General features: G+C 41.1%; 1 long non-coding RNA gene across 2 annotated transcripts; it reads right to left on the bottom strand.

Annotated features, from left to right (window-relative positions):
- Positions 1 to 13,088: 13,088 nt before the first annotated feature.
- Positions 13,089 to 20,377, bottom strand: LOC136447534 (uncharacterized). Of its 2 annotated transcripts, none has more exons than XR_010757736.1 (11): positions 18,453 to 20,377; positions 18,019 to 18,087; positions 17,575 to 17,743; positions 17,348 to 17,384; positions 16,831 to 16,899; positions 16,388 to 16,556; positions 16,096 to 16,206; positions 15,662 to 15,731; positions 15,198 to 15,369; positions 14,894 to 15,004; positions 13,089 to 14,587 (listed from the first exon to the last, which is right to left on the bottom strand). It is a non-coding gene; the product is annotated as an uncharacterized lncRNA (long non-coding RNA). The 2 variants fall into 2 exon arrangements; XR_010757735.1 differs by having other exon boundaries at positions 17,262 to 17,384; positions 18,453 to 20,375.
- Positions 20,378 to 20,379: the final 2 nt, after the last annotated feature.

The raw sequence follows: 20,379 nt of genomic DNA, 5'->3' as shown, positions 1-20,379 counted from the left end.
TGAACGTCAGAGGGGCGAGTCCCACAGCGAGCAGCACGGCGATACCGGCGGCCATGCAGCTGCGGTAGGAGCGGATGAAGCCACAGAGGGAACGGCGACCGGTCACTCCACCCGGATACGTGCGGTCTGTTAAAAAGGTATTTACCTTAGGTAATGATAAACTTTACGTCGATATTCCAGATTTCGATTTATCAAGGTGATAACTAGATGAATGAAAAGCGTTAAATGACCGATCAACAAAATGGCGTAAGGGCGGGATTATCGACTGCCTTTGCGAGAACAGGATATCTCTGACGAAGATTTGCATTTCATCGCACCAAATAGCAGATATGAGATGCTAGCGTACCCAATTGTGGCGTCGCGGTGGCGCAGTGGCAGGGTGTTTGGCCCAAGAACCCAGAGTTACCGGGTTCGAATCCGGGGTTCCTGATTTGTCCCGTCGACGTTGTGCCCTTGGAAAAGGCACTTTACACGGCTTTCCCCACTATATTATACAAAATGGGTACCTAGCTTCGGTTAGTGACGTCCGTCGTATTGGAAGTTTAATGGAGCTCCCGTGTTTGAGGCCACACCCCAAGCACGTTTAAGAACCCAACACACTCATCGAAAAGATTAGGGGTCCTTCCCAGTGTGTGTTGATCATATAGATCTGTCCAGATATGCAGCTTGTACTCTTCAGTACAAACCTGGTGTATTATTCCTTGATGCGGTTTACCGGGTATGCAATACAAACAAACATACAAACAAACCCCGCTGGCATTATTTTTGCATGACACACGTACAGGTAAAGATGGGGTAATAAAATGTTCCTTTCACTTACGATAAATATCTTTAATTTTATGTGAATAGGCAAGCTAGCAAATGATTGATATCGCTATATATAAATGTAACTTCATTGTCTTCAACATTTCCGAAACTGCGAGGTAGGTAAGGATAAGTAGCGATCATACACCATCACCTCTGACGTTAGAAATGCCCACTAAAAAGGGCAAGCTACAAAAAGCGTCGGCTACCTGCAGACTTGTAAGTTGCGTAACGATTCACCGCCTCCGCCTCTTCGTACGTGTGTGAAGACGCCTCTTGCTCAACTCGGAGATTATCAGAAGCGCTGTTGCCATGGCGGCCACGCTCGCTTGAGCCACTCTGATGGACTGGAGGGGGTTGGCGCGGTGGCCCTCTGGTCTGGCCGCTGCCGGGGCCGGAGAAAGGCTCTGCTTGCTCGTACATTTTGACGGCAGTGTGTAGCAGGCCAACAGTAGACGCACAGCACAACATAACAGCCAACGTCAAGGTGCATGAATATGGACAAGAGTGCCATGATTAGTCTGACACAGTAAGGCTACCTTTGCCCATATTTGGAGGAACGACGTGGTGTGACGTGATGCGAAAGGCGTTTTGTTTTTCTGTAGAAGGTAGACTAATTTTCGAGGTTAAGGGCGCTGAGATGTAGAAAACTCCAAAAGATCATCTTACAAGTTACGTCAGAATTCTTGATGATGATTTTTAAAGACGAGTGCGCATGCACCACCGCTACCGTAGAGAAGACGCCAAAGTCTCTTCCACATTTCCTTGGTTGCTAACAAAATAGTAGAAATTAACTAAATTGGGGTTGATACATTAGTTTTTAGCACAACATGTCCTGCAAATCAACTATCATAACTCACATTCCCTCAAATGTAAACCCATAATAAGCTTGGCACCCTCATGCCCCGACTCAATGTGGTGTTAATGGTCACTGTCCAAAACTTTCATGACTAGTTTATATGGGCTTGGACTTATACCTGCGCTATCCCACATCTTTCTCACAGCAGCCATCACTCAATAAGACAGCCGGAGCCGCATTATTCCAGTTTTGAACGTTTATTTAGCCTGTCACATAGACTGGGTTTAAGATTTGGCTTATTTAGTGTGTCAGGCTAGAACGTGCACAGAATACAAACTTACAACTTTGCCAAGGCCTACAACAAGGGAACGTACATGAATGTTAGATACCAGTAGCTCAGGTACTGTGCTTGCCAGAAATAGTTTCTCAAACAATTGACTACTATTTTGAAATTCTATCCAGTTGCTTGAGTAACAATTTTTAGCGTATCTTACTACCTGGATGTCTAACCTTTATCAACGTACTGTGCTTGCTTTTTTTTCATTAATACAACAACAAACGAAGTCAAAGTATCGTGAAAAAGGCGTTTTTTTTAAAGTGCTTCAATTATTTTCTTCCTTAGTGCTACTAAGCACTTTGAAAGAAACGCTCAAAAAGCAGGTATTGTATTTGATATAACAATTCTTGTCAATTTCTAAAATGCTTCTTACATAAAGGAATGCTAGGAAGATCGATAGATTCTCTATCCATGAAAGTAAAGGCGTGGCTACCATTCTACAGCACAATTCCAATACATTTGCATCATTTTTTGTGCTTGTTTTCTACTCGACAAAGCCCTAAAAAAATCCAGTGACCAAGGTGTTACTGATGAGTTTTACTGCGGATGGTTGGTGAGCCGTTGCACAATGGTGGTGAGAGTTCCGCCTGTCGTCTATGTACGTCCTAGAAAAAATGAGCAGAATTAGCAGGAATGAGATGTGGAATGGTGTGTTTTTACTTGATTTATGGTTTAGTTGTAGTGGTGGTGTTAGTGAAGTAAATGCTTGAGTTGTGACATGTTTACAAGATGGTAGAGTTTCATGAACTTGTATGGTTATGAAAAGTACCTGGATCGGCCTGACATGATTGACTGATACGATTTATTCAATAGACGACCAAGAAGAAGCATTTATGATACGTCAGTTGTAAGGGCTGCATAGCAATGTAAACTACCTAAAGCACGACTACAGAATAAGAATAGATCGTTTTCCTTCTCTGGCGCGGTTCTGTGGAACTCACTATCGCAAGTAAGGGATGCAGGATCTATCAGTGCTTTTGAAATTATGTATACAAGAGTACTCAATAGTGTTTGAATTTCTATTATCTCTTATATATATAAATATATATTTTTTCTTCACTTATCTATTGATATGATTTCACATGATGTCAACATTGATTTGCAAATTCAAATCCATTTTTAAGCATGTTTGTTATTAGTACATTATGTTAAGGCATTTATTTGGTTATATGACATTATGTTTGTTATCTAGTTTCTCCGGTTTTATATCAGTTCGTAGTTCGCACATTGTTTTTGTTACTTCTTGCAACCTTGTTTTGTTATTTTGTAACCTTTATTGAATTTTATGTTAACAAATTTGTTCGGGGTTTTCCCCCAAGGGCTCTTTGAAAACCGCCTGCTGGTGACAAAATTTCCCCTGGTGAAATAAAATCAAATAAACAAACAAACAAACAAACAAACAAACAAAAAAACATGAATCATCATTTGGCGGAGGTTTGAGGTCGTGGGACTCTGGTTGCATTATAAGTTTCTCTCAGAACTTCCCATGGTTTTAATCTGCCCCATTTGGTGTCCTTTCGTCCGACAAAGGGGATGACGACGAGGTTGGCTACGACGTCCACTGCTTTCGTCAGCGTCCCAAGTACCAGCAACATGCTGGGTGGGACCTAGGAACAGTAAACAAGGGCATCAGCTTCTCCAACTTGCGTGGGAACGAACAACAAATGACATCAACACAGAATATTGAAAACTAGAGGGGCTAATATCATTACGAAATTGACTAAATATTGATAAAATAATCCCGGACCATTTCTTTTTTTTTTTTAATTTTATTTCCTGGCAAAACATTCAAACTACTGTATGTTTATAAAAAAAAATCAGAGACCCCTAGAGCTACTACGATCTGGTTATATATAGATAAGCCCCTATTCTTTATGTTTCCCTATATACTAGAAACAATGGTTAAGCCGCTTCTTTGTAGGCTGGTAACTAATCTCGAAGGACCGAATTAAATGTGCTTACCGGACCCAGTGCTGATAAGCATTGGGTTTTTTTTCTGACGGCCCATATTTCCAACCGAGCTTTCAGATTACTGCCGCCCGGTAATAGCGAAGGACTTGAAACAAACCAACTAACACCCCAACATATTTCATATGTGCGTTCGGAGATCAGAGATCATGTAGAGAAATGGTGTAAACTGTTTATGTCCATAATATATTTGTCCACACACTACCATGTAAAAGGTATTTTGATAGCAAACGCTTGGACGTACAACTGGAAGTGCCAAGAATCGGTTCGTTGACAGAATGTGTCAAAGGCGTCAGAAAGATTTTTGTTTAAAATTTGCTTAGAGACCCGTTGAGGAGGACGTTTGTAGAGAGGGTTCGTTCCACGAGGCGATACACAGCTGTGGCAAGTGATTTTCGTGCCACTGCGTGCAGGGGGCAGTGAAGAGAAACTTGGAAGTTTTTGAACGGCTTGTAGACATTTGCGATCTAGGATCTGTCGACAACTCCTTATGTTGAATACTAACCTGAGCCACCAACAGCATGAAGTAGAAATTCAGGATGTTGTTTGGTAGAACGAAGGCCAGCGAAAACCTTCTCTCGTATACTCAGCGGGGTTGGTACCCAAGCTTCGGTCGCCATTGTACTGTGACAAAATGTATGTACACGGTAATCTATGTACAACATTATGTTCTCACTAATGAGTTGGCTTTTAGTTTTACCTTTATCTTGCGGTAGGACACAGCACAACATAGCACAGCAGAAGACAGCACAGAATAGCACAGCAAAGCAATGCACAACACATCAAAATATAGCACAGCATAGCACAGCACAAGACAGCACGACAGATCACAGCACTACGTGACAGCGTAACATAGCGCAGCACAACACTTCAAAACGCAGCATAGCACAATAGCACAACATAGCTTAGCACTGCACAGCATTGCATAGCACAACATGGCACAACATAGCATAGCACAACATGGCACAGCACTGCACAGCATAGCATAGCACAACATGGCACAGCAAATATAGCACAACAAAGCACTGCGCATCACAACATTGCAAAGGCAATGCCATGTAAGAGCATAAAACAGCCTCCTCCTCCCCCCAAAAAAACAGTTCAAATGGTAGAAAACATAGATTCTTTTACAACTTAGTTATTGAACGGCAGTTGGAACTGGTAGTCCTTAAATATTCTTTTGTCTGGACAACATTAGTTGTATCAAGCAAAGTTGAATTTATTGTTTTATCAATCATCGTGACTACACTGGTGTATCACCACCCCATCTTTTATTGTATGTCACCTAATTATTATATTGTTTTGCGTAAAAGAGTAATTTCATGTAAAAGAAAATAGCAACAAAAGATAACATATTTAGGATTATCAATGGTGCAATGAGTTGAAAGCCAACATATACACACTGAAATACAGTTGCTTACCTGGAGTACAGAAGTGTTATTCTTCCTCGAGAAGGGCGTCAAATTGAGGACCTGTGTTTGGGGAGATTCACACCTTGAGCTCGATATTGGCGTTAAAGAACCCACCACACTTATTGATAAGAGTAGATGTTCTCTGGGCGTAAATGTTTCACGAGCTTAGCACCCTACCTGTTGTGTTGAAGTCACATGAGTTAGACACTCCAAACCCTTCCCAATTAGCCCTTCGAATTGTAAGCTCCTCGCAATTCAGCCCGACTGCGAAGTAGTCGACCCACTCAATAACAACAACGATAATGTTGACAACAATATAACAGCGTTTTACATTGTTGACCGCGCAGCCTGGTAAATGTAACGTTACCTATTTCTGACTGCATTGATATAGACTTGTCCGTTCTGTTTATAGCAAAGACTTTGTATAGTGTTAAGCAACTACTAAACAAGTTTACGATACTGATATTCGGAGCTTTACTCCATATAAATGCAATGGTTTTCTATACAGAATGAGTGTACTAGTAACCATTGTACTGTCGGATTTAGAATACCATGACTAGTAGTCGAACGACATGTTGCTTTGAAATAGCTGTGATATGATCCTTTCAGACAACAATCGCTTGGTAAATATTTCGGTGATTTGAAGACGCTGCGTTAAGCGTTAGGCTTTACTTAATCTGGCAGATAAGTACCACAAAAAGGGTATCGATAGGGGTTGGAATGCTTTGTTTCTGATCGGTTAGACGACGAAGAGTATGCATAAACCACAACAATTAGAATGACCAAGGAGGGTTGTTGTCTTCAGATTTAGAGTCCTCATATTTAGATTATTCCATCGTGCCCGACTAGAGTACCCATTTCTATTTTTATTACTTGATGAAGTTTGCACGTAACGAGCGTTTACATTCATGTCGCAAATGTTGAACAAGATGTCTCATATTGACACTCTTTTTATATTATTATTACTATAATTATCATTATCAAATCATTGTGTACGTTAGTGACCTTATTTGTATATATGCGTAGTTTTCAAAATTGTAATTGTATGTGCTGTGTTAGACGCCCAAAATCAGCTTCTGCTGCCTTGGTGGTCATGTATTGCCTGTTGCATTTTGAATAAAATAAAGACAATCTTTTGTTAGTTGAATACAAAATACAAGCAGAAAACGCAAAACATAAACTGTCGGTGAGCTTTTACTAGATAGATTTGAACTTAAACAACAATATTGATTAGCTAATTCATGCCATATGGAAGAAACTGATGCAAAATATATAACAAATTTTGAAACTTTGTCAACACATTATTATAGTCAATGAATGCGATCTAAGGTAATCATTTACAATACTGTAAAGAAGATGAAATATACTGTTGATATTAGATACAAGTCCATGTATGACGATCAAAGTTGGTACATAGTTGTTTTACATGCTCTGCTTGTGGGAGCGTGTTTAGTCCAGTGGTTTGCGATCTTGCCTCTGGAACTAGAAACCCGGGTTCGATCCCGGCTGTGTCGCTCACCCGACATGCGCGCTACCGGAAAGGGTCGCAGTCCTTAGAACGGGACGTTAAGCCGTTGTCCACTGTTCATCGTGCTTGTCGAAAAGAGCTAGGGGAATTTCCACGGTACAATGAATCTGTAAATTCTATATATAGCGTCTGTCTTCTCTGTCACGACCAGTGGAAGATTAGCTCATCTGTTCATTGAGTCCATTTGAGATTAACTGGTTCGAGATCAATTTCTTTCCTTTACTAGTGCTGTACATGAGGAAGCAATGATACAATCATTAAACTATGGGATGATATTAAAGAAACCTACTGCCATGCTTAATCCGAAACAAGCTGAAAAGCTGAAAACATTGCAAACTAAACATTATATGTACAACAATGGTGGATGAATATTTGTCACTAAAAGTATTATTTCCTATTTTTTGATACAGATTAACGTGGTACGTGGCATGTTTTAAATCAGAAGGAACCTACGAAAAAAAAGACCAACAAAGTAAGAGGATAAAAAGCAAATAATGCTTGCGTATCATTTTTTGGCGAGCCAAATGATATAGTATTGTGTGTAGTTTGCAAATATTCTAGGAATTGCACAGGTATTTGTCTACAGGCATTTTAGGCCAATAGAATGTTCTGTATGTTAGTCAGCAGTATTAAGGATAGAAAGCCATGCAGCCCCCCCCCCCCCCGGCATTTTTGCTTATCTATATTCCTTATGTCGCGTTAAAACTTTACATTCAAACGATAAGGCACTTGGCGGGCATTTGAGGAAATAAAATCACTTTACTTTCTCATTCATGGTTAGGAAGTAATCTGACCAAAGTTACGCCCCCCACCCCTTACTTATAAAGCATTATAGACCAATTCAGTGCTCCGGTCTAAAATTCAATCTCTTTATCAGAATGTTCACACTTTACATTCAAACGATAGGAAACTTGGCGGGTATTTGAGGAAATGAAATCACTTTACTTTCTCATTCATGGTTAGGGAGTAATAGCTGACCAAAGTTACGCCCCCCCACCCCATACTTATAAAGCATTATAGACCAATTCAGTGCTCCGGTCTAAAATTCAATCTCTTTATCAGAATGTTCAAACTTTACATTCAAACGACAGGGCACTTGGCGGGCATTTGAGGAAATGAAATCACTTTACTTTCTCATTCATGGTTAGGAAGTAATAGATGACCAAAGTTACGCCCCCACCCCATACTTATAAAGCATTATAGACCAATTCAGTGCTCCGGTCTAAAATTCAATCTCTTTATCAGAATGTTCAAATTTTACATTCAAACGATAGGGCACTTGGCGGGTATTTGAGGAAATGAAATCGCTTTAGTTTCTCATTCATGGTTAGGGAGTAATAGCTGACCAATGTTACGCCCCCCACCCCATACTTATAAAGCATTATAGACCAATTCAGTGCTCCGGTCAAAAATTCAATCTCTTTATCAGAATGTTCAAACTTTACATTCAAACGATAGGAAACTTGGCGGGCATTTGAGGAAATGAAATCACTTTACTTTCTCATTCATGGTTAGGAAGTAATAGCTGACCAAAGTTACGCCCCCACCCCATACTTATAAAGCATTATAGACCAATTCAGTGCTCCGGTCTAAAATTCAATCTCTTTATCAGAATGTTCAAATTTTACATTCAAACGATAGGGCACTTGGCGGGTATTTGAGGAAATGAAATCGCTTTAGTTTCTCATTCATGGTTAGGGAGTAATAGCTGACCAAAGTTACGCCCCCCACCCCATACTTATAAAGTATTATAGACCAATTCAGTGCTCCGGTCTAAAATTCAATCTCTTTATCAGAATGTTTAAACTTTACATTCAAACGATAGGGCACTTGGAGGGCATTTGAGGAAATGAAATCACTATACTTTCTCATTCATGGTTAGGGAGTAATAGCTGACCAAAGTTACGCCCCCCACCCCATACTTATAAAGCATTATAGACCAATTCAGTGCTCCGGTCAAAAATTCAATCTCTTTATCAGAATGTTCAAACTTTACATTCAAACGATAGGAAACTTGGCGGGCATTTGAGGAAATGAAATCACTTTACTTTCTCATTCATGGTTAGGAAGTAATAGCTGACCAAAGTTACGCCCCCCACCCCATACTTATAAGCATTATAGACCAATTCAGTGCTCCGGTCTTAAATTCAATCTCTTTCTCAGAATGTTCAAACTTTACATTCAAACGATAGGAAACTTGGCGGGCATTTGAGGAAATGAAATCACTTTACTTTCTCATTCATGGTTAGGGAGTAATAGCTGACCAAAGTTACGCCCCCCACCCCATACTTATAAAGCATTATAGACCAATTCAGTGCTCCGGTCTAAAATTCAATCTCTTTATCAGAATGTTCAAACTTTACATTCAAACGATAGGAAACTTGGCGGGCATTTGAGGAAATGAAATCACTTTACTTTCTCATTCATGGTTAGGAAGTAATAGATGACCAAAGTTACGCCCCCACCCCATACTTATAAAGCATTATAGACCAATTCAGTGCTCCGGTCTAAAATTCAATCTCTTTATCAGAATGTTCAAATTTTACATTCAAACGATAGGGCACTTGGCGGGTATTTGAGGAAATGAAATCGCTTTAGTTTCTCATTCATGGTTAGGGAGTAATAGCTGACCAAACTTACGCCCCCCACCCAATACTTATAAGCATTATAGACCAATTCAGTGCTCCGGTCTAAAATTCAATCTCTTTATGAGAATGTTCAAACTTTACATTCAAACGATAGGAAACTTGGCGGGCATTTGAGGAAATGAAATCACTTTACTTTCTCATTCATGGTTAGGAAGTAATAGCTGACCAAAGTTACGCCCCCCACCCTATACGTATAAAGCATTATAGACCAATTCAGTGCTCCGGTCAAAAATTCAATCTCTTTATCAGAATGTTCAAACTTTACATTCAAACGATAGGAAACTTGGCGGGCATTTGAGGAAATGAAATCACTTTACTTTCTCATTCATGGTTAGGAAGTAATAGCTGACCAAAGTTACGCCCCCCACCCTATACTTATAAATTATTATAGACCAATTCAGTGCTCCGGTCTAAAATTCAATCTCTTTATCAGAATGTTCAAACTTTACATTAAAACGATAGTGCACTTGGTGGGCATTTGAGGAAATGAAATCACTTTACTTTCTCATTCATGGTTAGGAAGTAATAGCTGACCAAAGTTACGCCCCCCACCCCATACTTATAAAGCATTATAGACCAATTCAGTGCTCCGGTCTAAAATTCAATCTCTTTATCAGAATGTTCAAACTTTACATTCAAACGATAGGGCACTTGGCGGGTATTTGAGGAAATGAAATCACTTTACTTTCTCATTCATGGTTAGGGAGTAATAGCTGACCAAAGTTACGCCCCCCACCCCATACTTATAAAGTATTATAGACCAATTCAGTGCTCCGGTCTTAAATTCAATCTCTTTATCAGAATGTTCAAACTTTACATTCAAACGATAGGGCACTTGGAGGGCATTTGAGGAAATGAAATCACTTTACTTTCTCATTCATGGTTAGGGAGTAATAGCTGACCAAAGTTACGCCCCCCACCCCATACTTATAAAGCATTATAGACCAATTCAGTGCTCCGGTCTAAAATTCAATCTCTTTATCAGAATGTTCAAACTTTACATTCAAACGATAGGAAACTTGGCGGGCATTTGAGGAAATGAAATCACTTTACTTTCTCATTCATGGTTAGGAAGTACTAACTGACCAAAGTTACGCCCCCCACCCCATACTTATAAAGCATTATAGACCAATTCAGTGCTCCGGTCTAAAATTCAATCTCTTTATCAGAATGTTCAAACTTTACATTCAAACGATAGTGCACTTGGTGGGCATTTGAGGAAATGAAATCACTTTACTTTCTCATTCATGGTTAGGTAGTAATAGCTGACCAAAGTTACGCCCCCCACCCCATACTTATAAAGCATTATAGACCAATTCAGTGCTCCGGTCTAAAATTCAATCTCTTTATCAGAATGTTCAAACTTTACATTCAAACGATAGGGCACTTGGCGGGTATTTGAGGAAATGAAATCACTTTACTTTCTCATTCATGGTTAGGTAGTAATAGCTGACCAAAGTTACGCCCCCCACCCCATACTTTTAAAGCATTATAGACCAATTCAGTGCTCCGGTCTAAAATTCAATCTCTTTATCAGAATGTTCAAACTTTACATTCAAATGATAGGGCACTTGGCGGGCATTTGAAGAAATGAAATCACTTTACTTTCTCATTCATGGTTAGGTAGTAATAGCTGACCAAAGTTACGCCCCCCACCCCATACTTATAAAGCACTATAGACCAATTCAGTGCTCCGGTCTAAAATTCAATCTCTTTATCAGAATGTTCAAACTTTACATTCAAACGATAGGGCACTTGGCGGGTATTTGAGGAAATGAAATCACTTTACTTTCTCATTCATGGTAAGGGAGTAATAGCTGACCAAAGTTACGCCCCCCACCCCATACTTATAAAGTATAATAGACCAATTCATTGCTCCGGTCTTAAATTCAATCTCTTTATCAGAATGTTCAAACTTTACATTCAAACGATAGGGCACTTGGAGGGCATTTGAGGAAATGAAATCACTTTACTTTCTCATTCATGGTTAGGGAGTAATAGCTGACCAAAGTTACGCCCCCCACCCCATACTTATAAAGCATTATAGACCAATTCAGTGCTCCGGTCTAAAATTCAATCTCTTTATCAGAATGTTCAAACTTTACATTCAAACGATAGGGCACTTGGCGGGCATTTGAGGAAATGAAATCACTTTACTTTCTCATTCATGGTTAGGAAGTAATAGCTGACCAAAGTTACGCCCCCCACCCCATACTTATAAAGCATTATAGACCAATACAGTGCTCCGGTCTAAAATTCAATCTCTTTATCAGAATGTTCAAACTTTACATTCAAACGATAGGGCACTTGGAGGGCATTTGAGGAAATGAAATCACTCTACTTTCTCATTCATGGTTAGGAAGTACTAGCTGACCAAAGTTACGCCCCCCACCCCATACTTATAAAGCATTATAGACCAATTCAGTGCTCCGGTCTAAAATTCAATCTCTTTATCAGAATGTTCAAACTTTACATTCAAACGATAGGAAACTTGGCGGGCATTTGAGGAAATGAAACCCCTTTACTTTCTCATTCATGGTTACGAAGTAATAGCTGACCAAACTTACGCCCCCCCACCCCATACTTAAAGCATTATAGAACATCCCCCGTCAGTAGTCTTATCTAAGGCTCTACCGGCCTCCGCGGGTTGATAGGAAAATTGTAGAAATTGGCCAAATAGAGTCAATTGTATGAAGGGAGTCGGCTACGGAGAGAGGCTATAATATTGCAACTGCGGCTGCGAATGTTACCCTCTATGGCCAAAGTCCCCCGGGATTGCTGTCCTCATTGGCATATTGTTTAGTCAACGATGTTCACATTCACATAACACTATCAAGCTATCTACACACCCAAAATTATGACCATATGTCAACCCCTTCTTGAGTATTTCCTTTCAAATTCTGAAAGAAAACCTGTTCCTGCAGTTCTAGGGGACCCAAACCTACACGACTTGATATCCTTCCAAAGAGCTGTATCTACCACTCAAGAATCACGACCATAGCATGTACAGAACACGAAGTATCAAAACAGGAAGCTCCGCTGCAGTACCTTATTAAGTCACTAGGGGCCAAAATCTAATTATTTGGAGGTCTCATCAATTCCTACCCACTACCAAATATGTATCACGAATAAACACTGCATGCACATCTTTAGAGGAGGGAGTGAGGGACCAACCAGTTCTGGGTAGAGAGGGACCATCCATTTTACATACGGATGAGGGTGTGGGGAGGGAGGACTATCCATTTAAGGTTAGGGTGTGGTGTGGTGAAGAAGAAACAATGTGAAATAGAAACTGTACTGTACAGCCGTCTGTCTGGGAGGGGCCATCTCTTTCACATGGGGTTGAGGGTGTTGAAAGGTCGAGACAATCCATTCTACAAGGGGCTAAGCGATCTGGGAAAGAATGGACAGACTACAGAAGCTAGCAGCGAGGGACCATACATTCAAGGTCAGCTTGGAGAGAGAGGGAAATCCATTTCACATCAGAGTGAGGATATGGGGGAGGGAACATCCATCCATGCCAGTTGGAGGTTGGGAAGGGAGAAATTCTATCCATTTTCTTTCAAAATCAAATGTGAAACAAACCATAAACCTGGTTTTAAACTGTTTATTTGATTGCAATTGTTGACAACAGAGGAATGCAAAGTGTACAATGTGTTAGAAAAAGGCACAAATTGCACTACAACTGAAACAACTGAGGAAGAAAACGTTTGATCTCAAAGCTAATGTATTTTGCTTTCAAGTACAATTGAGGTGGCCAGTCTTATACTAGAAAAGCCACACAAAATACACGCATTATAAAGGCCAATGGAGAACAAAAGACCTTTTTGTAATGAATGTAACAAGCAAATCGATGTGTAACATCTTATGTTTAAAGGTTTTAGATCTAATTCTAGATGCCATTGCAGTACAGTACATCATTTGACTACGGGTGCTTTAATACAGTACGCCGCATAGACCAAAACTGTCATTAACGAGAACTTCATCTACAGATTGCTGGGGGCATGACAGGAAGTTAACTTGATTTGTGATTGTCATTTCGGTTCTAGGTTCAGCCTAGAAATGTACCATCCCCTCTGTCTACCTGAAGCATTATCAGCCGAGAGAATCATGATCTCTTGACGGATGGCAAGGTGTTGAGTCCATTTTGATGACACCCTGAGTTTTGTTGCTGGTGAGGGGTCGAGACATCTCGAGAGCAACGACTACTTCTGCACACAGCGCTCCAGCCTGTTTCTGCGGTATTCATTCCCGGATGCATGACTAATTCAATCTCTGTGGCTATGCCGATGGCCGGGATTACATTCGAAGAAACCGCAAAGTTCAATGCTCCCGAGATCAGGGATTTCCCTGGTTCTGTTAGCTCATAACTACTTAGGATCTCCAACCACCTGCCTTCTTTTCTGGCCCTGTGCCGTTGTCTTAGTTCGGGACTCCAAGATACGACACAAGGCGAATTATGTAATGGTCTAGGTCCCCGCAACCACCGACCACTACATAAACAGAAAGGACAACAGATAGTAGAAAACCCCAAGCAGTCATAAACTAACAGAACCAGGAAAGTCCCCGTTCTCTGAAACAATGAACTGCGCAGCCACCCCGAGTATAATCCCAGCCACCGACCCAGTCACAGAAACCAAAAGAGCCACACACCGAGCCTATACACCACAGAAACGGGCTGAAGCCCTGCATGTAAAAGCAGCCACCACTCACAAAATGCCCCAACCCCTTCCAGCAATATCACTCAGGATGTCAACAAAACACACGTCAAGCACCCTACCATCAACCCAGAGATTGTGATCATCCCTGCCGACAACGCCTCAGGTACACAAAGGGAATCGTACGTTCAGTTAAAGCTATAAATGCAACATCACAAAATAAGTAACTTCCTATCACCCCAAGACAAGTCAGTCCCAGCCCAACTCTGCAATGATGTAAACACTTAGCAATTTCAGGTCCTCTGGCAGGGCGTACACACGAGCACCGGTCATTCTGGATGTCACCGTGGAGATGGCGTACGATGAAGTTGATCTGGGTTTGATGGCATCAATAAGATCCTGGACTCTGCTGAGAGATGTCAGCTTCTTGTAACTGCAAGAAAGTGATATTACAATCAATTAAGATGAGGGAGACTAATGTTTTTTTTTGCTTGCAATATTTTGAAAAAGGCAGAAGGTTGCCTTATTGACTGCCAGAAATTGGAAAAGGTGACAGAAGTCATGCAGTAGAAGAAGTTTAAATGCCTGTGACACAAATATGTCACCTAAAATTGGTCAAACTGTTCTTAAGTGATCAAAGGTGATGATACTAGCAAAATTGAACTGTTTAACAGCAGTGACCATGGCCTGAACTTGGTAGTCTGATAAGGTTGGGGTAAGTTGTACAGGATCTACTCACAGGTGCTAATCCAGCAGTCTCCTTGTTTGTTCCTCCCATCCCTTCAGTTTGGAATTCTGCAGCAGGGCCGGGGCACGTGCACTGCTTCACACCTTAACCGTTCATCCAGTCCTAAGTTGGAAAAGAAAAATACATTTGATTACAAGTCAGGACGTTTTCAATCAAACATTTCGTTAACCGGGGAATGTCAGTGGTTCATAAGAAGAGTTCATTAGTAGAGAGTACTGCGCTGCGAAACCAAAGACAATTGAATATCCTGAAGGTTACAAGCGTGTTCAATTCTCAACCTTGCTGTCAGTCTCACCTTAAGAAAACAACAGCAGCTCTTGTAAATAAGCCGGTAGATTCGCTTGACACCTCCTTGCTGGCTTTGTGATGTACTGGATGTTGTCACATAGCATCTTCAGTGATGGTGGTGCTTGGCACTTTCCTTACTCAGTCCCGGATCGGAGTAGCACACGTCCATCCAGACATTTCTGCGATATCAGCAGAAAAAAAGACATGTATCAGCTGACAAAGTCCAACCATGATATTCACATCCTGCATTCAATTCACAATCAGACAAGCAAGTAAAAGAGACAGAGATGTTCCCCTAAAGCATTGTTCAGGTTCATAAATTAAAATAGTCTGGTAAACTTGCCAACACAAAGGATTTAAATCATTCATTGACAAATTAAAGACTTGTCCTTTAATTAAAATCTGGATTGTGATGACAAGTACCAACCCCGAGTCTGCTTTCACACAATACAGATCAATACAGTACAATACCTTGTCATATCTGCGGAAGCTGCATATGTCCATCACATCAGCTCATTCTATTCACGTGTCTCTTCTAGTCCTAAGTTGTAAAGAGAAAAAGATAGAATGCATTAGGACCTTTGATCAGCATGTCAGGAAGTTTGTGAGTATTTTGTTCGTTCACTTCATTTCCCATGAGAAACACATTAAAATGAAAACGTAAAACGCTGCGAAATCAAAGACACTCGAACGTACTCGAGGAAACGCCAGTTAGGTTCTAGTACTTAGCTTCTACTAGTATATCTTTGATGTTATAAGTGTATGGAAGATCATCCAGTCAAGTAGAACCGAAGGGAATTGGATATCCCCCACAAACACAATGACAGTTAACGTCAGTGACAATGGCCTGAACTTGTCAAAAATAGCTGGTTCAGGTTGGAATAAGTTGTACAAGATCTACTCACAGGTGCTAATCCAACAGTCTCCTTGTTTATTCCTCCAATCCCTTCAGTTTGGAATTCTGCAGCAGGGCCGGGGCACGTGCACTGCTTTACACCTTAACTGTTCATCCAGTCCTAAGTTGGAAAAGAAAAATAAATTTGATTATAAGTCAGGACGTTTTCAAGCAAACATTTCGTTAACCGGGAAACGAAGTAGAGTTCATAAGTAGAGAGTAATGAGCTGCGAAACCAAAGACAATTGAATATCCTGAAGGTTACAATGATGTTCAATTCATGACCTTGCTGTCCGTCTCACCTTAAGAAAAGAACAGCAGCTCTTGTAAATAAGCCGGTAGATTCGCTTGACAGCTCCTTGGCTTTGTGATGTACTGGATGTTGTCACATAGCACCTTCAGTGATGGTGGTGCTTGGCACTTTCCTTACTCAGCCCCGGATCGGAGTAGCACACGTCCATCCAGACATTTCTGCGATATCAGCAGAAAAAAGACATACATCAGCTGACAGAAAAAAAAATATTTACATCCTCCATTCAATTCACAATCAAGTATAAGAGACAAAGATTTTCCCCTAAAGCATTGTTCAGGTTCAGAAATTAAAACAGTCCGGTAAACTTAAACTTGCCAACAACACAAAGGAATAAAGCACTCATTGAAAAAGACTTGTCCTTTAATCAAAATCTGGGTTGTGATGGAAATATTACTGAACCTGAGTCTGCTTTCAGACTATACGGTACAATACCTTGTCATGTGTCTGTGATTTCAAGCAGCATTTGTCCCTCAGCTCAGTATTCACGGGTCCGTTCCAGTCCTATGTTGTAAAGAGAAAAAGGTAAAAGCCATTAGGACATTTGATCCGAATGTCAGGATGTTTGTGAGTACTTTGTTCGTTCACCTGAATTCCCATGAAACACATTAAAATGAAAACGTAAAACGCTGCGAAATCAAAGACACTTGAACGTACTCGAGGAAACGCCAGTTAGCTTCTAGCCCTTAGCTTTTACTAGGATATCTTTGATGTTATAAGTGTATGGAAGATCATCCAATCAAGTACAACCGAAGGGCATTGGATTACCCTCACAAACACAATGACAGTTAACGTCAGTGACAATGGCCTGAACTTCTCAAAAATAGCTGGTTCAGGTTGGAGTAAGTTATACAGGATCTACTCACAGATGCTGATCCCGCAGTCCCCTTTTATACTCCTCCAATCCCTTCAGTTTTGAATTCTGCAGCAGGGCCAGGGTATTTGCACGTACGTATCAGCTGCCTCACACCCATACTGTTCATCCAGTCCTAAGTTGGAAAAGAAAAAGACAATGTATTAACTTAGACATTTGATTATAAGTCAGGACGTTTTCAAGCACACATTTCGTTTACCGAGAAATGTCCATACTAAGAGAGTAAAGCGCTGCGAAACCAAAGACAATTAAATATCCTGAAGGTTGCAAGCGTGTTTAATTGTTGACCTTACTGTACGTCTCACCTTAAGAAAAGAACGACTGCTCTAGTAGATAAGCTGGTAGATTCGCTTGACAGCTCCTTGGCTTTGTGATGTACTGGATGTTGTCACATAGCACCTTCAGTGATGGTGGTGCTTGGCACCTCCCTTACCCAGGCCCGGATTGGAGTAACACACGTCCATCCAGACATTTCTGCGATATCAGGAGAAAAAAGAAATGCATCAGCTGACAGAAATACATGATATTCACATCCTGCCATTCAATTCTCAATCAGACAAGCAAGTTAGAGACAAAGACCTTCCCAGTAAGCATTGTTCAGATTCAGAAATTAAAAGTCTGGTTAACTTAAACTTGCCAACACAAAGGAATATATCATTCATTGACAAAGACTTGTCCTTTGATTAAAATCTGAATTGTGTTGGCAATTACTGAACCTGAGTCTGCTTTTACACTTTACAGTACAATACCTTGTCATATGTCTGTGATTTCAAGCAGCATTTGTCCCTCAGCTCAGTATTCACGTGTCCGTTCCAGTCCTATGTTGTAAAGAGAAAAAGGTAAAAGGCATTAGGACATTTGATCCGAATGTCAAGATGTTTGTGAGAACTTTGTTCGTTCACCTAATTTTCCATGGTGCACATCAAGATTGAAACATAAGACGCTGCGAAATCAAAGATGCTTGAAAGTACCAGAGGAAACACTAGTTAGGTTCTAGTCCTAGCTTAGATATCTTTGATATTTCAAGTGTATGGAAGATCATCCAGTAGATTGCCCAACACAATGAGTCAGCTGAAAAAAAGTTGGATAAGGAGGCTCGAATTGCAATTTAAAGGATTAAACTGCAGAATGACTCCTACCTAACTGAACACTAATAAAAAAAAATGTCCCTGACTACTCTCACCTTCAAAACAAAAACTGCATGTCTTCAAAGATGGTCTCGGTGACGTCTTGGTACTGGTCCGGGAGTTGTCTTCTTCAGGTTCGTCGCGAAGCCCCGGTTGTGGTGACACTTGATAACTGGTAATGTGGGGAGAGGGAACATCCATAAAGTGCCAGTTTGGGACCCAATAACTAATCCTTACTAAGCAAAAAATGCTTACTTTGCTAAAATGTATGCAAAGATGTTGATACTGTCAGCACATGGTAGAGCGGTAGTTGCTTGAAACCTTTTTGGACTAATGAAGTCTTTAAGAAAGTTATTTTGCAGCTTAAGGCTTAAGTCATCTGTCAGATAGTTGTTAATGTGTTAGTGTGTTTGTGTTGTGTGTTATCGCGCGCCATAGGACTGTAGGTTTTGAACCACGCACACCGGGAAGATAAGTGCGGTGGGTTCTTTAACGTGCTCGAGGTGTGGCTCTCCTCAAACACGGGACCTCCATTTAACGTCCTATCCGAGGGACGTCCCCAACCGAAGCTAGGTACTCATCTACACTTGAGTGAAGTGAGGAAAGTCGTGTTAAGTACCTTTCCTAAGGACACAACGTCAAAGGGACAGATCAGGGAACCCCGGATTCGAACTCTGTATCTCTGGGTTCTGGGGCCAAACACCCTGCTACTGTGCCGCGACGCCACATGTGTGTGTGTGTGTGTGTGTGTGTGTGTGTGTGTGTGTGTGTGTGTGTGTGTCTGCATTAGTTTGTGTGTATGTGTGCGTTCCAACGTCAGCCTAAGCCTTTATATAAGTAGCCGAAATTTCAATAGGACTTTATAGGAGGCTACAAAAGCTCAACCCTCCATACCATAAATGGGCAATATCAACATCTACTAAATATAAAAAAATGCAAATAGATGAGACAAAAATAAGACTATATGTAAAAGATCACTTAACAAGAATTTCATCTACAGACTGCTGGGGGCATGACAGGAAGTTGACTTGATTTGTGATTGTCATTTCAGTTCTAGGTTCAGCCTAGAAATGTACCATCCCCTCTGTCTACCTGAAGCATTATCAGCCGAGAGAATCATGATCTCTTGACGGATGGCAAGGTGTTAAGTCCATTTTGATGACACCCTGAGTTTTGTTGCTGGTGAGGGGTCGAGACATCTCGAGAGCAACGACTACTTCTGCACACAGCGCTCCAGCCTGTTTCTGCGGTATACATTCCCGGATGCATGACTAATTCAATCTCTGTGGCTATGTCGATGGCCGGGATTACATTCGAAGAAACCTCAAAGTTCAATGCTCCCGAGATCAGGGATTTCCCTGGTTCTGTTAGCTCATAACTACTTAGGATCTCCAACCACCTGCCTTCCTTTCTGGCCCTGTGCCTTTGTCTTAGTTCGGGACTCCAAGATACGACACAAGGCGAATTATGTAATGGTCTAGGTCCCCGCAACCACCGACCACGACATAAACAGAAAGGACAACAGATGGTAGAAGAACCCAACCAGGCATAAGCCAACAGAACCAGGAAAGTCCCCGGTTCCTGAAACAATGAACTTCACAGCCACCCCAAGTATAATCTCAGCCACCGACCCAGTCACAGAAACCAAAAGAGCCACACACCGAGCCTATACACCACAGAAACGGACTGAAGCCCTGCATGTAAAAGCAGCCACCACTCACAAAATGCCCCGACCCCTTCCAGCAATATCACTCAGGATGTTAACAAAACACACGTCAAGCACCCTACCATCAACCAAGAGATTGTGATCATCCCTGCTGACAATGTCACAGGTACACAAAGGAAACCGTACGTTCAGTTAAAGCTATAAATGGAACATCACAAATCTGTAACGTCCTACCACGCCAATGACATTAGTCAGTCCCAGCCTAATTCTATGAAAACATGTAATACTTAACTATGCCATGTCCTCTTGCAGGGCCG

The sequence above is a fragment of the Branchiostoma lanceolatum genome, chromosome 13 (genome assembly GCF_035083965.1).
Source record: "Branchiostoma lanceolatum isolate klBraLanc5 chromosome 13, klBraLanc5.hap2, whole genome shotgun sequence".
NCBI classification, from domain to species: Eukaryota; Metazoa; Chordata; class Leptocardii; order Amphioxiformes; family Branchiostomatidae; genus Branchiostoma; species Branchiostoma lanceolatum.
This window is presented reverse-complemented; position numbering and strand designations above follow the sequence as displayed.